The 14,850-nt window shown below is 39.4% G+C and overlaps 1 protein-coding gene across 2 annotated transcripts in view; it reads left to right on the top strand.

Annotated features, from left to right (window-relative positions):
- The first annotated feature begins 2,004 nt into the window (after positions 1-2,004).
- Drp2 (dystrophin related protein 2) overlaps positions 2,005-14,850 on the top strand; it is a 50,925-nt gene continuing 38,079 nt past the window's right edge. For both annotated transcript variants that reach the window (XM_055608315.1, XM_055608316.1), the window contains exon 1: positions 2,005-2,265. The gene's annotated coding sequence lies outside the window, so the exon portion shown is untranslated. The remainder of the gene's footprint in view (positions 2,266-14,850) is intronic.

Consider the following 14,850-nt stretch of genomic DNA (forward strand, 5'->3'; position numbering starts at 1 on the left):
TATTATTATTATTTTTTTGGTGGAGGATTCATTTGTTTGTTGTTTTTTCACGACAGGGTTTTTCTGTGTAGCCCAGGCTGTTCTGGAACTCACCATGTAGATCAAGGTGGCCTTGACTCAGAGAGATCTGCCTGCTTTAGAATGTTGGTCATATTGAAAACGTTAATAATGGCAATATTGCATCATGTGCACAGATAATAATGTGCTTCTTTCCAAACTGCTAAAAGGCAATAGCATTTTCACCAAGAAAAGATGGTAAGTTGGTGAGGTGGTGCTATATTTGCTAGCTGGAATGGCTCTATAACATAAGTATACAACTCACTGAATATGAGCAATTGCTACTTTTCAATTAAAATTCTTTTAAAAACCTTTTTCTTGGGGCTTGAGATAAGAGTTTAATTGGTGATATGTTTGTCTAGAAAACACAGGGCCCTGGATTTGTCCCCTAGCACAACATAAACCAGCACAGTGCTGCATGCATATCATGTCAGCACCAGGAGGTAAAGGGCAAAGGATTAAGAACTCAAGGTACACCAAGGACCATCTATGGATATAACCTAGAACTTCTGCTTGGATGTGGCCCGTGGTAGCTCAGTAACCAAGTAGTTTTCCAAAGTAAGGGGAACACGGGACTATTTCTAACAGGATCTCAAGGGCAGGCTGTTTGACAACCCCCCAGGGGAGGAGCAGTCTGTTAGGCCACAGAGGAGGACTTTGCAGCCAGCCCTGAAGATACCTGATAAAACAGGGTCAGATGAAAGGGGAGGAGGTCCTCCCCTATCAGTGGACTTGGAAAGGGGCAGGGAGGAGACCAGGGAGGGAGTGTGGGGTTGGGGAGGGAATGAGGGAGCGGGATACAGCTGGGACACAGAGTTAACAAAATGTAACTAAAAAGAAAAAAAAAAAAAAAGAACTCAAGGTCACCCTTAGCTGTATACCAAATTTGAGGTCAGCCTGGGATACATAATATCCTGTCTCAAACAAGCAAACAAACAAAAAACTTTTCTGTCATTTAACAAATTACAAATTAAAGGAAGAGCAACTCTAAAATATAATAGTACTCATTGCAATAATTCTCAGTCCTTTAGACATACTAACTTCCCAAATCCAGAAGTATTTTCTGTTTTATGTTCCAGTACCATCAGAGCATATGCAGTTTCGATCCTCGGCGGACATACCCAGTTCTCAGAAGCAGAGGGAGGGAAAAAGGAGTCTCTTTGCCAAGACCTGGAGCTTCTAGGGCTTCAAGCCTTGGTCTCTTTTGGGTAGGAGGAGAGTGGTGAGGGTTTTCTGACTCCCTTTACCCAGCCATCCATTCATTGTTCATTCCCTCAGTGTGTGTTAAGTGACCTGGTGTGTGCTGAGCTCTCAGTAAAGGAGCATAATATTCTGCATCCAGATCTGTTAGGGGATGTTTGGAACTTTAAAAGTTAAAAGATTAAGAGCTGGTGTGGACAACATCTGTGACAGCGAGTGGGGTAGTCAGTGAAGTGAGCCAGAAAGGAGCTTTATTTTCTCAAATCATTCAAAGTCCCTTTTCTTTCTTTTACTTGTTGAGTTTCACACACTGAAGGTCTAGGAGGGAGTGACTACAGGAGCTCAGAGGTCACTGGCATACTGAGCTGTGCCCAAGACTGTACCTTGAATACCAATGACAATTGTTAGAGCATAGTGTTTCAGCTCCTGGCACAAAAATTTAATCCTGGACTGGCTACTGAGGGGCCCCTGCCAGCTGCTGGCTCCAAAGTTGGTTTTGGCTCTGGGCGGGATATGTGGAAGTTGGGGGCCAGACAGTTCACTCAGCTCAGCAGCTCCTATTGATCTCCAGGGCTCTTTTGTCTCCTCCTTCCAGTGGAAGCCTCTCCTCCTGCTCCCCCTCTCTCCCTCTGCTTTTCAGGCTCTTCCGTTTTGCTCTTCTGCTTCTAATGAACTGAAATCTCCGCGAGCCGCCACAGCTCTGGTAGTTTTATAACACTGTCCTTTCTCTTTCTGCATTTGTCCGGTCAAGGGTGTCTTTGCCTGAGGTCGGAATGGTGCTGTTAGTCCTGGCGATGATTGCATAGCAACACAGAGCTGCTCGGAGAGGGGAGGAGGAGGAGGAGGAGAAGGAGAAGGAGGATAGGGAGGTGGGAGAGACAGAGGGAGAGTGTGCACACAGCAGCTGTCGGCATCCCTGTCTGAGGGACTTCTTTGCTGATTCACAGAGGCGGCCTAGCCAGGGCCTCCCAGCTACCGCTTGCTTCGCAGACCTGACGGAATCAGAAGGTAGGCCACGGAGAAATTATTTCCAAACCCTGCCCTCGTTCAGCTGGCTGAAATAAGGGAAGCCTCAAGGATACTGTCTAAGGGGGTGTCTGTATGTCTGTTCTTATCTGCCTGCATGTGCCTTTGGGGGGAACACTTGCATTAAAAATGCTTCTAATGAAATAGCCACTGATTGGATTCATAAAGGAGAAAAAAGATACCCAAGAATAGTAACTCAAGACAATTGGAGCAATTGTGATTGTTTCTTTGATAAGAATGGGCTGTTTATTTATTTATTTTAGATTTATGTTCAAGAGTAGATTTACTGGTGAGAGGGAAGGGGTGTGTGTGGTCAGCATTTGCTGAAAAGAAAAGAGAAGCAACACTGGACCTCCAATTTTCTGAGCTAATGAGTATTCTGGCCAGGTGACAGGACATAGGAGTTCTTCCCTGAAGTAAACTGGGCTCAGGCCTCAGAGCCCTGGGTGAAGGGCTCATGACATCTCAGCACTGACTTCCTGAACCCCCTCATTTTCCCTGGTGCAGTTTCTCCATTGTCTGTTCTCTTTTCTGATTCCCTCTCTCCCTCCTGAACCTCACAGGCACCTTTTACCTCTCCAGAGCGTAGTTTGGACTGATTTGAAATAGAGCTTACTTCTCTAGGTTCCAACACCCCATTTCCTCACACACTCTCTGTCTCCCAGCCTCTGGCCAAGTGCCAAGCCTGATATAGGGGCCTGGGACTATATGAGTCAATATGGTGTATCCTTCTTTTAATAGATATAGGACAGAGCTCATGGGTCCCAAGCAGGTGAGATGGCTGGGATGGGGAAAAGAGATCTTAAGTAAAGAGATCTAGTGTTAGCTTCTATTGAGAACATGGTACATACTGTAAGGAAAATAACATATTTTTCTGCTTTCCTTTCAATTGTTCAAAAGAACAAGGACATTAAAAATCTTCATGTATAGACTTTTCCAAAGTAATCTTTGTTTATAAATGAAAGACCCCCAAGTATGTCAGCTTCTAAGAAAGTCTAGAGGAAGCCACAAACCTGAGCAGATTCTTCTGAGATTTGAGTAGGGAGATGGTTCTAAGAAATATCAGTGTTGGAAGTTGAAGTTAATGGCTTATTCCTGAAAGAGGATGGAGCTGCTCCTTCCCTGGATGATCAGGTCTTTCTGCCTCCAAGAGCTTACTCCTGCCAACTCTTGGTATGGTGTGAAGGCATGAAGAAAGAAACTTGCAACTTCTGGGTTAGGCCCTAGCTGTGTGGCTCTGAGCTCCCACCAGGAATAGCTTTCAGCTCTGCTGTCACTTAAAGGAGGGGAGCTTGGCCTGAAGCAGCACACTTAGGGTAGGCCCAACATTTAGATGTAAAGAACACATTTAGGACACAGCTTTCCCATCCCATATGCTCATAAGCTTCTGGTTCAATATGCCACAATGCCTGTGAGGTAAAGGTTAGATCTCATTCCTGAAGGTGAGAAGATAGGTTTCTATACTGATAAGGTATTCACTGAGAGAAACCTACTCAGTGGATGTTACAATATATAACTACAGTCTTCCCTTGCAAAGGAGTCTAGTATTTTTTATCCTTTTCTTACATTTTAATTTGTTTCATGTGCATGTGTGAGAGAGGAGCATGTGACATAACTCTCACATGGAGGTCAGAGGACAACTTGCAAAAGTCACTTCTACTCCTTCTACCATGTGGGTTCCAGGGATCAAACTTGGGTCCTCAGGCTTGGCAGCAGGTGCCTTTACCCACTGAGCCATCTCACCAGTCCTTCCAAAGGATTCCAAACACTGACAGCTAAAATAGTAAGGAAGTCTTTCTAGGACAACAGTTTTAGGAGAATGTTAATAGATTCTGATTTAAAGTGTGTGTGTGTCGAGGGGGGGAACAATGTTTTGGAAATGCTTTTTCACTGAATTTTCTTCTTAGAGAGTAACAGTATACATAAAGGACATTAAAGGCTCTGATGAGTACTACTGTGAATAAATCTGAAATTTTTTTGACACGGGAAATACTTGAGCATTTTACAGGGATGGGTTTAGCAGTTGCTGCTAACTAGCAAATTAATCAACAGGACAAACAAAAAACTTGAAGGAAGCAGTCATCTGAAAACAAAAATCTATAAGACAATCTGCTCCACTATTTAATTTTTAAATATGCAAACCCAAGAAATTAATAAAATTGTTCTCTTTCGTATAGCTAAAAGATTGTCTCCTGACCCCTGGCTGACTACACCCAACTGCTAGGTCTCTAGCAGTTTCCTCCTGTGGAACTAGTCCTGGGAAAATGAAGAAGATTTAAGGAACAACTTTCTAAGTTTTGAATGCAACATCTGTATTTACTAAACTGCATTTAGTGTCTTGTTATATTCGACAGTGATCAGCTTTCTATTTAGCATGGGATTTGTTGCATTTTAAAAAGCACTGTGTTATGAAATATTTGTACATTCAAAATAGCATAATGAACACAGTATATACATTGTTATGGACATAATCTGGACATAATATGATGTCCAGGTTAAAAAAAGACATTACCAATAGAGTCTATTTTTCCATAATTAAAATTCCACAATGACCTGATTATTTGTGTTTATTTTTTTTCATTTTTTCATACTTTAATCCTTACCATATATGTATGTGTGTGTGTGTGTGTGTGTGTGTGTGTGTGTGTGTGTGTGTATTTAAGGAACATAATCAGATGCCTCATGTATTTTAAAAGTTTGTAAGTTTTATATCAATGGTATTCAGTGATGTATGTATTATTCTGAAACTTGTTTATATAGTCGATAATATACTTGTGAAATACACCGATATTGTAATATGTGCCTCTAATTGACTCAGTTTTAATAATGTGTTTATGAGCATAAGAACTATTTATCTATCTATTCTGTTACTAGTGGGTGTTTAGACCATCTCCAGCTTGCAGCTATGACCATTAGGGCTTCTGTGTTCATTCTTGGATAGTTGAGTTTGGGTGAATGCTTCTGTCAGGAAGATTATCTGTAGTGGAATTACCCTCTTACAAAATATGAGCAGCAGCATCTTTAAGAGACATTGTCAATTCCTTCTCCAAAATGGCTTACCAACTTACATTCTCACTAGTAGTGTAGAAAAATTACATTTTTATTGAGTGTGTTGGCTCTTAGAATTAAATTGTCACCCATGGGGATGTATCTTTAGGCTTTTGAGTGGGAGATAAATTTTATTTCTCAAAAAATGCTTGATAAGTCTTTTCTTAGGAACACATTTCCTTGTTCCCACCTACCTATTAAGGGGTTGCTTAGATGATCTCACAGGTCTCTTCCAGTTTGGCAGTTGGAGTTTCTCTGACTTTTTTTAAGTCGGGTATATCTGAAGTAGAAACTTGGCTTTGGCTCTAGTGCAGGAAATGATTTTAGGAACACATACATAGTGTGTGCCTCCTCTCTTATTATCATGTTGTCTAGTAGAAAAGCCACATTGTGAGAAGGAAGGTGCTCAGGCCATCTCACCTTGGACTGAGGCAGGGAGTCTGTAGCTGCAGGAAGACTCCCCATTGTTTCCTACACATGTCCATCTTAATACTGCATGTTTTTTTTTTCCTCCTGAGAATAACAAACGTTTTGTTAAAAATGGGGGAGGGTGTAACAAAAAAGAATTTTACTCCCCAAAAGTGCCAATGAACAGTTAGCTGTAGACTTGTCTAGGCTTCCTTTCTGCATATATTCACACATAGATTTGTAAATGTGTTTACAAAATTGGACTTTTAACAAGCATACCATTCTAATAGTTGTTTTCTTTGACTAAATATATATACATACATATATACATATACATACATGTATATATATACATATACACACATATGTATATATGTCTGTCTGTCTGGCATCTGTAGTAGTTTTTTTGTCAGCCTGACACAAGCTAGAGTTACCTTGAAGGAACAAACCTTCACTAAGATTTCTTGATTAATGATTGATAGATGTGGCAGAGTTCAACCCACTGTGGGCAGTGCACCCCTGGGAAGAGGGCCCTATATAAGAAAGCAGGATGAGGAAGCTCTGATGAACAAGCTAGAAAGCAGCTTTTCTCCATGGCTTCTGTTTCAGTTCCTGCCTCCAGGTTCCTTCTTTGAGTTCCTGTCCCCACTCTCCTTCATAAGAAGTTGTAAGGTGAAGTAAACCCTTTCATTCTCAAGTCCTTTTGGTTATAGTGTTTATCACAACAGCAGAAAACAAATCAATACATCATCTGATAAGTCAGTGCATATAAAGCTACATCTTTTTAGCAGCTACATAACATTCCTGTATGAGTGGCTACAATAGATAACATTTGTGGACTTGTTAAACAGCAAAAAGTATGAGTTAACTGCTTGCAGCAAGGCAATGGGGCATAAATTTCTTTTCCATGACTACGGACTGCTCCCCTCAGTCCTGGGATTAAAGATATTCACTACCATACTGGACCTAAAATAATTTTTAATTAAATTTTTATTTTTTATATTAATTACAATTTATTCACTTTGTATCCCAGCTGTACCCCCTTCCTCATTTCCTCCCATTCCCATCCTCCCTCCTTCATCTTTTCCCTATGCCTCTCTCCAAGTCCACTGATAGGGTAGGTTCTCCACCCCTTCCATCTGATCTTAGCTTATCAGGTCTCATCAGGACTGGCTGCATTGTCCTCCTCTGTGACCTGGCAAGGCTGCTCCCCAATGGAGGGGGTGGTCAAAGAGCTTGCCACTGAATTCTTGTCAGAGACAGTCTCTGTTCCCATTACTGGGGTATCCACTTGGACACTGAGCTGCCATGGACTATATCTGAGCAGGGGTTGTAGGTTATATCCATGAATGGTCCTTGGTTGGAGAGTCAGTCTCAGAAAAGACCCCTGTGCACAGATATTTTGGTTCTGTTGCTCTCCTTGTGGAGCTCCTGTCCTTTTCAGGCCCCACTATCTCCTCCTTCTTTCATAGGATTCCCTGCACTCTGCCCAAAATTTGGTTATGAGTCTCAGCATCTGCTTTGATACCCTGCTGGGTAGAGTCTTTCAGAGGCCCTCTGTGTTAGGCTTCTGTCCTGTTTCGTTTTCTTCTTCTTCCACTGTCCATCCCATTTGTCTTTCTGAATGATGATTGATCATCTTACCCAGAGTCCTCCTTCTGGCTTAGCTTCTTTAGGTGTACTGATTTTAGTATGTTTATCCTATATTATAGGTCTAGTATCCACTTATGAGTGAGTATATACCATGTGTGTCTTTAATGGTTTTAATTGTAATAGAATTATATCACTTTCCCTCCTCCCTTTCCTCCCTCCAGCCCTTCCTAGCTAATCTCCTCGGAACCCATTCTATGTTTTCCCCTACTTTCAAGTTGATAGCCTCATTTTCTTTATTATTGTTAATATGTATATTTAATTTATGGCATTTTCATACATGTACATAATGTATTTGAATCTCAAACACACGCACATTCACACACATACATACACACACATACACACACACAGGTATGTATGCTACTGTCTCTTGTTCCCCACCCTCTTCCTCTAATCCCCTTCATCTTCTTAACCAGCTACCCTTCTCTGCTTGCTAGGGGACCAGTCACAACAATGCCTCACAGTGTGGGTTCTAGAATTTACAGAGACAACATCACATAATGGTGAAGAACTACCTGAGTACAGATTTGAGCTCTTTGCTACATGTTTTCAGTATGACTGAACAAGTTACTTTCTGTCTGTGTGCCTGTGTTTTCATTGCATGTGGAAGACAACAGAAACAACTGTTTTATAGGATTGTTGTGAGGATTATATATGTCAACATTTAATTAATTCCTTAGAATGAACATATATATTTAAATATTACATTTTAATTGAAAATTATTAAATATAAATATTAAATATCTTAAATTACATATATTTAATAATGTTCAATATAATATATATAATGTTCATTCATATGTATATACATATATAGAGAGAGATAATTTGGTAGATTGTTTTTTCTTTCTTTTATTTTTCTTTTTGCTTTGATGGTCTCCTTGTGGGGCTCCTGTCCCCTCCACAGACTTCTATCTCTCCCTTCTTCCGTAAGACTCCCTGTGCTCTGTCCAAAGTTTGGCTGTGAATCTCTGCATCTGGTTTGATCCCCTGCTGGGTGGAGTCTTTTAGGGGACATCTGTGATAGGCTCCCATCCTGTTCCATCCCAGAGCCTACTCTTAATCTAGATAATTCCTCACTGCCAGGTGAGTCTAGCTTCAGCCAAACTGGCCATTAACAGAAGCCTTTACAGGCTTCCATGGCATCGTGAAGGAAAGTGGGGAAAAATGTGAAAATTGCTCCTTTGAAATACTTAATATATTTACATGGTTAAAATTCAAAAAGTATAAAAGGATATTGAGTTTAAAACCCATATTTCTAAGTTGAAGAGATGGCTCATTAGTTACGAGCACTTGTTGATCTTGCAGAGGTCCTTGGTTCAGTATCCACATACAGCTTACAACTGTTTGACCTCCATGCACATCGGAAACACACATGGTACACATACATATATACAGGCAGACATTCATACACATAAAAAACAAACAAACTAATAACATATTTTCTACTGGTGACTAGATTTTTTATGGTATGGTTTATATTATTTTTCAGTCTGGTCTGTGATTATATGGGGATGTACTTATAAGTCAATATATTCTTGTAACTTCAATGTATTTTACACGTATGTCCAATACAGTTTTTTTAATAAGCATACTACTTTTTTTAAGGGAGAAAATATCAAAGGTGTGGGAGAGATTTTCTTTACAACAGCCATTCAGTTCCCTTATCCAGTAGTAACAAATTATTTTACATACTTTCAAAAGATATTTTATTGCATATACAAGGGCATATTTTCATTTTTGTGAGCAAATGAAGACTAACAATCTTAACTTATTTTTTGCTTTTTTTTAAAAGTTTTTACTTTATGAAAATATATTTTAACTGTATACAGTATCACATGTCAATAATTTCAGCTTCTTGGGAGGCTGAAGCAGTAAGATCTGAATTTCAAGGCCAGTCTGATAAACAGTACAACTTTGTCTTAAAAATGAAATGGCTAGGGATGTAGCTCAGTGATAGAGCACTAACCTGCATGTGTGAAACACAATCCCCATTTACACACAGACACACACACACATACACACACACAGTCAAGGGCCCTGAATAGGTTCAGTTATATCTCAGCATGTTCATCTGAAAAAAATTATAATTCTGCCATGGGCAGCCTTGCCAAATTATGCTAAAAATCTTTTTTTCTGTTTGCTTGATTGTTTTTGTTTATTTCTTTGTTTGAGGCAGAGTCTCACTCATCTTAGCCTGGCGTTAAACTGCTATGTACTCAAAAACAACTTTGAAATCTCCATCCTCCTCTCTGTTTCTCCTATGTGCTGAGATTATAGGCATGGACCGCAGTGCCTGGCTTTTGGGTAGAAGATCTTGAAAGACAGTTTAGCAGGCTTCAAGTTCATTCTGTACAGACAATGTGAATAATAGTGTTTTGATGCCTGCCAGTCTTAAACACATATTTGACAGAATAGCAAAATAAGTCCTAAACCATTGTGCTCATGAACACACAGTAGCTGTGGTTACCTAACAAGGCCTGCACAAGATAGGGCTCTTAAACATTCAATCATAAATGAAGGAGGGGCTCAGGAGGCCCACTCCTCCTTGAGGACTTACTAATGGCGCTAATGGTTGCTTAGGGGAGAAGGAGTTATTTTCTTCAGTGATGTAGTCACTGGTTAGTTGCCTATGCTCTAGTAAATAAACTCCTACATGTGTTTATGCAAACTACCCTAATTAAACTTGTGAGGTTCTCCAAACTACAAAACAAATCAAAAGACAAAACAAAAGTAGGGAGAGAATTGGGAAGAAAAGATTGACCTGGAGGGAGAGTCGGTAATAGGGAGTGAATGCGATCAACATACATTATACACATGTATGAAATTGTCAATGGATAATAAATCTAAATAAAGCTTAGATAGGTGAAATGACTTAAGGTCATAAAACAAAAGGCTGAAAACAGAGCTTCCTGATGCTGGGAACAGATTCCTTTCTGTCTATGTTATGATTAGCTATGAATTCATTTTAGGGGGAAGGAATTTGAGACAGAGTATCTCTTTTTTGTAGCCTTGGTTGTCTTGGAACTCTCTATAGACCAGGCTGGCCTTGAACTCACAGCAATACACCTGTCTCTGCCTTCTGAGTGCTGAGATTAAAGGACAGCATTACTGTGACCCAAAAAGTATGATTTTTTTAAAATCCTCAGTTTTATCCTGTCTGTTGACAGGATAGCAGAAGAATAATAAAGAAAGCATTAATCTGTAAAGAACTCTGGTTGGGGGCACTTGCTGTATAGAAAAGACTGGCCTTTAACTTGTGGCAATCTTCCTGCCTCTGCCTCCTCAATGCTGGAAATACAGGCAAGTGTCACTGCACTATATTTGGTACAAAGTCACTCTCAAAGTAGTTCACAAAAGAAGAAATGCTGGTGACTATGTTGTTGATTATTAATATTTATTATTGATTTATCTTTTAGTTATACAGCATTTATTCCTAAACCAGCTGTATACCCAAATCACCACACAGAGACTAGGATGCATTTAGTTAACCTAGAACACAGTGCTGGGAAACAATTGCTCCATCTTAAACCTCCAAGCCCACATAACTCCCTTCCATTCAGATTTCCCATATTATACTTGCTTTAATCATATCTTAGGTCTGGTTCATCTCTCTTCGTGGTTCCATGTCCTTTCCTCTCTGATCTCTCTCCTCTGACTCCTCCCACTTGCTTCTTTCTACTCCTCTCTGGACCAGGATGTCTCACCCTATTATCTCCATTGCTCAGCATTGGCTGGTGGTTTTATTGACAATACAGAGAACTAATGGTGGTGTGTTTACACAAACTTGAGACAGGTGATGCTTAGAATAAACATCACAATGCAATGTCCAGATTGAAACCAGATAGCGGGGTAGAGAAATCAGCATTTGAATGCACAAGGGTAAATTATATATATTCCACAAGAACAATATACCAACATGACTACTAAAATGTGTGTGGAGGGTCCACATTTCTAGTGATTAAGGAAATGCAAAGTAATCAGCCAGATACCAGGTTTTTGTTTTTTGTTTTTTGTTTTTTTTTTTGCTCACAAAGTTGGCAAAAAAAAAAAAAAGGAATACTTTTATTGCTGGCAAGTTGCTAGGAAGTTGGCACACTCATACATTGCTTGTGGCAGTATAAACCAATGCAACTTTTTTCTAGAATGTTTTAAATATACCTGTGAAAAGCCCAAAACTGTTTTTTTAACCTTTATTCCAGGAATTCTCTCTTTCAGGATATTATGCTGATAATCACAATTATGTACAAGGTCATTCATTGCAATTTGACTTCTAAACCAGAACTATAAATATATGTCCAACTGTTAAAATAAATTATGCTGTATCAATTTAATGAAATAGAGTGTGCGATGATAATTACAGCTCTTAGTCATGTCTCACTATCAGAAGTATGTTAAGTCGTATAAATTCATAATTACTTTTAATAATTAAAAGAATTACACAAGGTCAGTATCATTCTTATACCCATTTTACAGACAAGAACACTGATGCTCCAAGAGATAATGATATTCCAGGCCACACTGTTGGTAGTTAAAGAGTGTGAGTTCACTCTGGGTTTGGTCCAATGACCTTACCCACAGCACTCTGCAGTTTTAAGAAATCATGTTTTGATTGGGACTACAGCAGTTAATTACATGCAGAGCTTGGAATATTTTCTCATTCTCTTTTGGTTAGCTTTGAGGTTGCTGATAAGACACAGGATATTTTCTGATGTGTTTGCTTTTGTAGGGAAGTGGTAGTTTCATGAAAGCTTTTACAATTGTTTGTTTAGTTTGTGTTCTTGAGTTCTTGACTTCAGTTTGCCTGGGAGAGGATCTTATTTTTGTCATGCTTTATTTTGGGTTCCAAATGTCTCTGGAATTTGCATCTATTTCTCTAAATATGGGGATATTGCTTGTTTGTTTTTGAGGCTGGGTTTCTCTGTGTAGCTCTGGCTATCCTGGACTTGCTCTGTAGACCAGGCTGGCCTCAAACTCACAGAGATCACCTGCATCTGCCTCCCAGAATGCTGGGATTACTGGAGTGCACCACCACGCCTGGCTGATGTGGGGATTTTTATGACATTATTTTGTTAAATAGATTCTCAGGAGGCTCTGTTTTTATCTCCTCTCCTCTCCTATGGATTCTTAGATTTGTTTTTGTTTTTGTTTTTGTTTTGTTTTTTTGACCCAGAATTCTTGGTAGTTGTGGCCATGATCATCTTCCGTCCTTCCTTCCTTTCATTTTTTTCTTTCTTTTTTGAGACAGGATCTTTCTACATGTCCTGGAACTTACTATGTAGAACAGTCTGGCTTCAAACTCACAGCGAATCTGCCTACCTTTGACTCCTGAGTGCTATGTGCTTTTTTCTTATTGGTGTAAAATAGAGCTTGTAAAATAGAGTTTCATTGACATTGTCCTCCATTGCTGATACTCTTCTGCTATGTGAGTCTATTGGTGATGTTTTTCACTATTTTTTTAAATTTTGATTTATTGAATTTTAATTTCCAACATTTTATTATTAAATTTATTTATTTATTGGGGGGGTGTTGAGAATTGGTTTTCTCCATCTACTGAGTATTTCCCTTTTATCAAACCCAGGTTGTCAGACTTAGCGACAAGCACCTTAACTCACTAGACCATCTCATTGGCCCCATTTCTATCATTTCTATGTTATGTTTTCCTGTTTTTTAAAAACTCAGCTTCCTTGCTGAATTTTCCCTTCATGTTACCTATGCTTTCTTGCATAGGTCTTGGATTAGAGTCATGTATGTATTTGTAGCCTCTTTGAGGTCACTGATCATCTTTCCTAGTAAACTTTTGTAATCTTTATGTAATATCTACTCATTTCCTTTATCTTTTAATTCAGTAACTGAGGAGCTGCGCTCTTTTGGATGAGTCATGTTGCCTTGATTTTTTTGTGTGTGTTTTCTGTGATTAGATTTGCACATCTGCTCATTAATTTGCACGTCTCATTAATTTTACTCAGAGATATTTTGGTTGAGCAGCCTCTTTTTCAGTTCCCTAGGACAACTCAGAGTGAAGGGTTCAGTTCCCTAGAACAGCTCAGAGAGGAGAAAACAAAATGATTGTGGATGGGGATTCTGCTTCCCTTCCCCTCATCAGAGAGCCACATGGCTGAAGCTTGTTCAGTTTAGAGTACTCTAGTTGGTACAATTCTTATTGTTTTCTCTGTGCTTTCCAGGTTTACTATCACTCACTGCCTTCATGCATTCCTAAAGCGCTTCTTCTCCTCTCTTTTAAATAGGCCATTTTTAGCTATTCTGACTCTTCTTTACCTGGTTACATGCAACCAGTTTCATGTTGTCTTAGTTAGGGTTTTATTGCTGTGAAGAGACACCATGACCACAAATCTTAGAAAGGAAAACATTTAATTGGGGCTGGTTTATAGTTTCAGAGGAGGTTTAGACCATTATCATCATGGCAGGAAGCATGACAGCATGAAGAAAGGCATGGTGCTGCAGAAAGAAACGAGAGCACTACATCTTGATCCACAGGCAGCAGGAAGAGAACTGACTTGAGTTTCTGAGACCTCAAAGCCTGTGCTCTACATTGACAAACTTCCTCAAACAAGGCCACACCCAAGTATTCTAACGCTCGAATCTGTGAGGGCCACTCCTATTCAGACAACACATGTCCTTTAGATCACCTAGAACTTACAAATATTTATTTTTCAAAGACAAATCTATTAGTAATGGCTATTTTGGGGTTGTGGTTACATGGTAGCCTATTTTCAGTTCCAGCCTACAATTTATTTCACATTTTCCAATTTTCTGTTAAAGAAATTAGTGATAGAGCTCTTGCCTAGCATTTGAAAGGCGCTGGGCCCTGCCCCCAGCACTGCAAGTAAATAAATAAATAATTTTCAATGAAAAAGTTTTTAAGGGCTACAAATGTAGTTCTGCAGTATAGAGCTGACCAAGTATGCACAAGTTCCTGGATTCAATTGCTAGCACCACGGAATAAAAATTGAGTTTTAAAGAAATGAATTACTTGTGAATTCAACAAAAATAAAAACATTTTGGACTGGAACTCACTATGTAGGTAAGGCTAGCCTTGAACTCTTCAGAGATCTACCTGCCTCTGCCTCCTGAGTTCTGGGATTAAAGTTTACACCACCAAATCCAGTTCAATACATTATATTTCATCTTATCTTTTCCTGTTGATGTGTTGGGAATCCTATTTTTAGCCATCCTTTCAGAAATATCTTTGTGGATAGAAAGCTGTAGTTGTGTAATTGCCAGAATTTTTTTCCTGTTTATTTATTTATTTTTAAATTTATATTACAGTTTATTTACTTTGTATCCCAGCTGTAGTCCCCTTCCTTGTCCCCTCCCAATCTCACCCTCTCTCCCTTATCTCCTCCCATGCTCCTCTCCAAGTCCACTGAGGGGAGGACCTCCTCCACTTCCATCTGACCCTAGCCTATCAAGTCTCATCAGGACTGGCTGCATCAT

Source organism: Psammomys obesus, unplaced genomic scaffold, assembly GCF_907164565.1.
Source record: "Psammomys obesus unplaced genomic scaffold, mPsaObe1.curated_primary_1811, whole genome shotgun sequence".
Classification (NCBI taxonomy): Eukaryota; Metazoa; Chordata; class Mammalia; order Rodentia; family Muridae; genus Psammomys; species Psammomys obesus.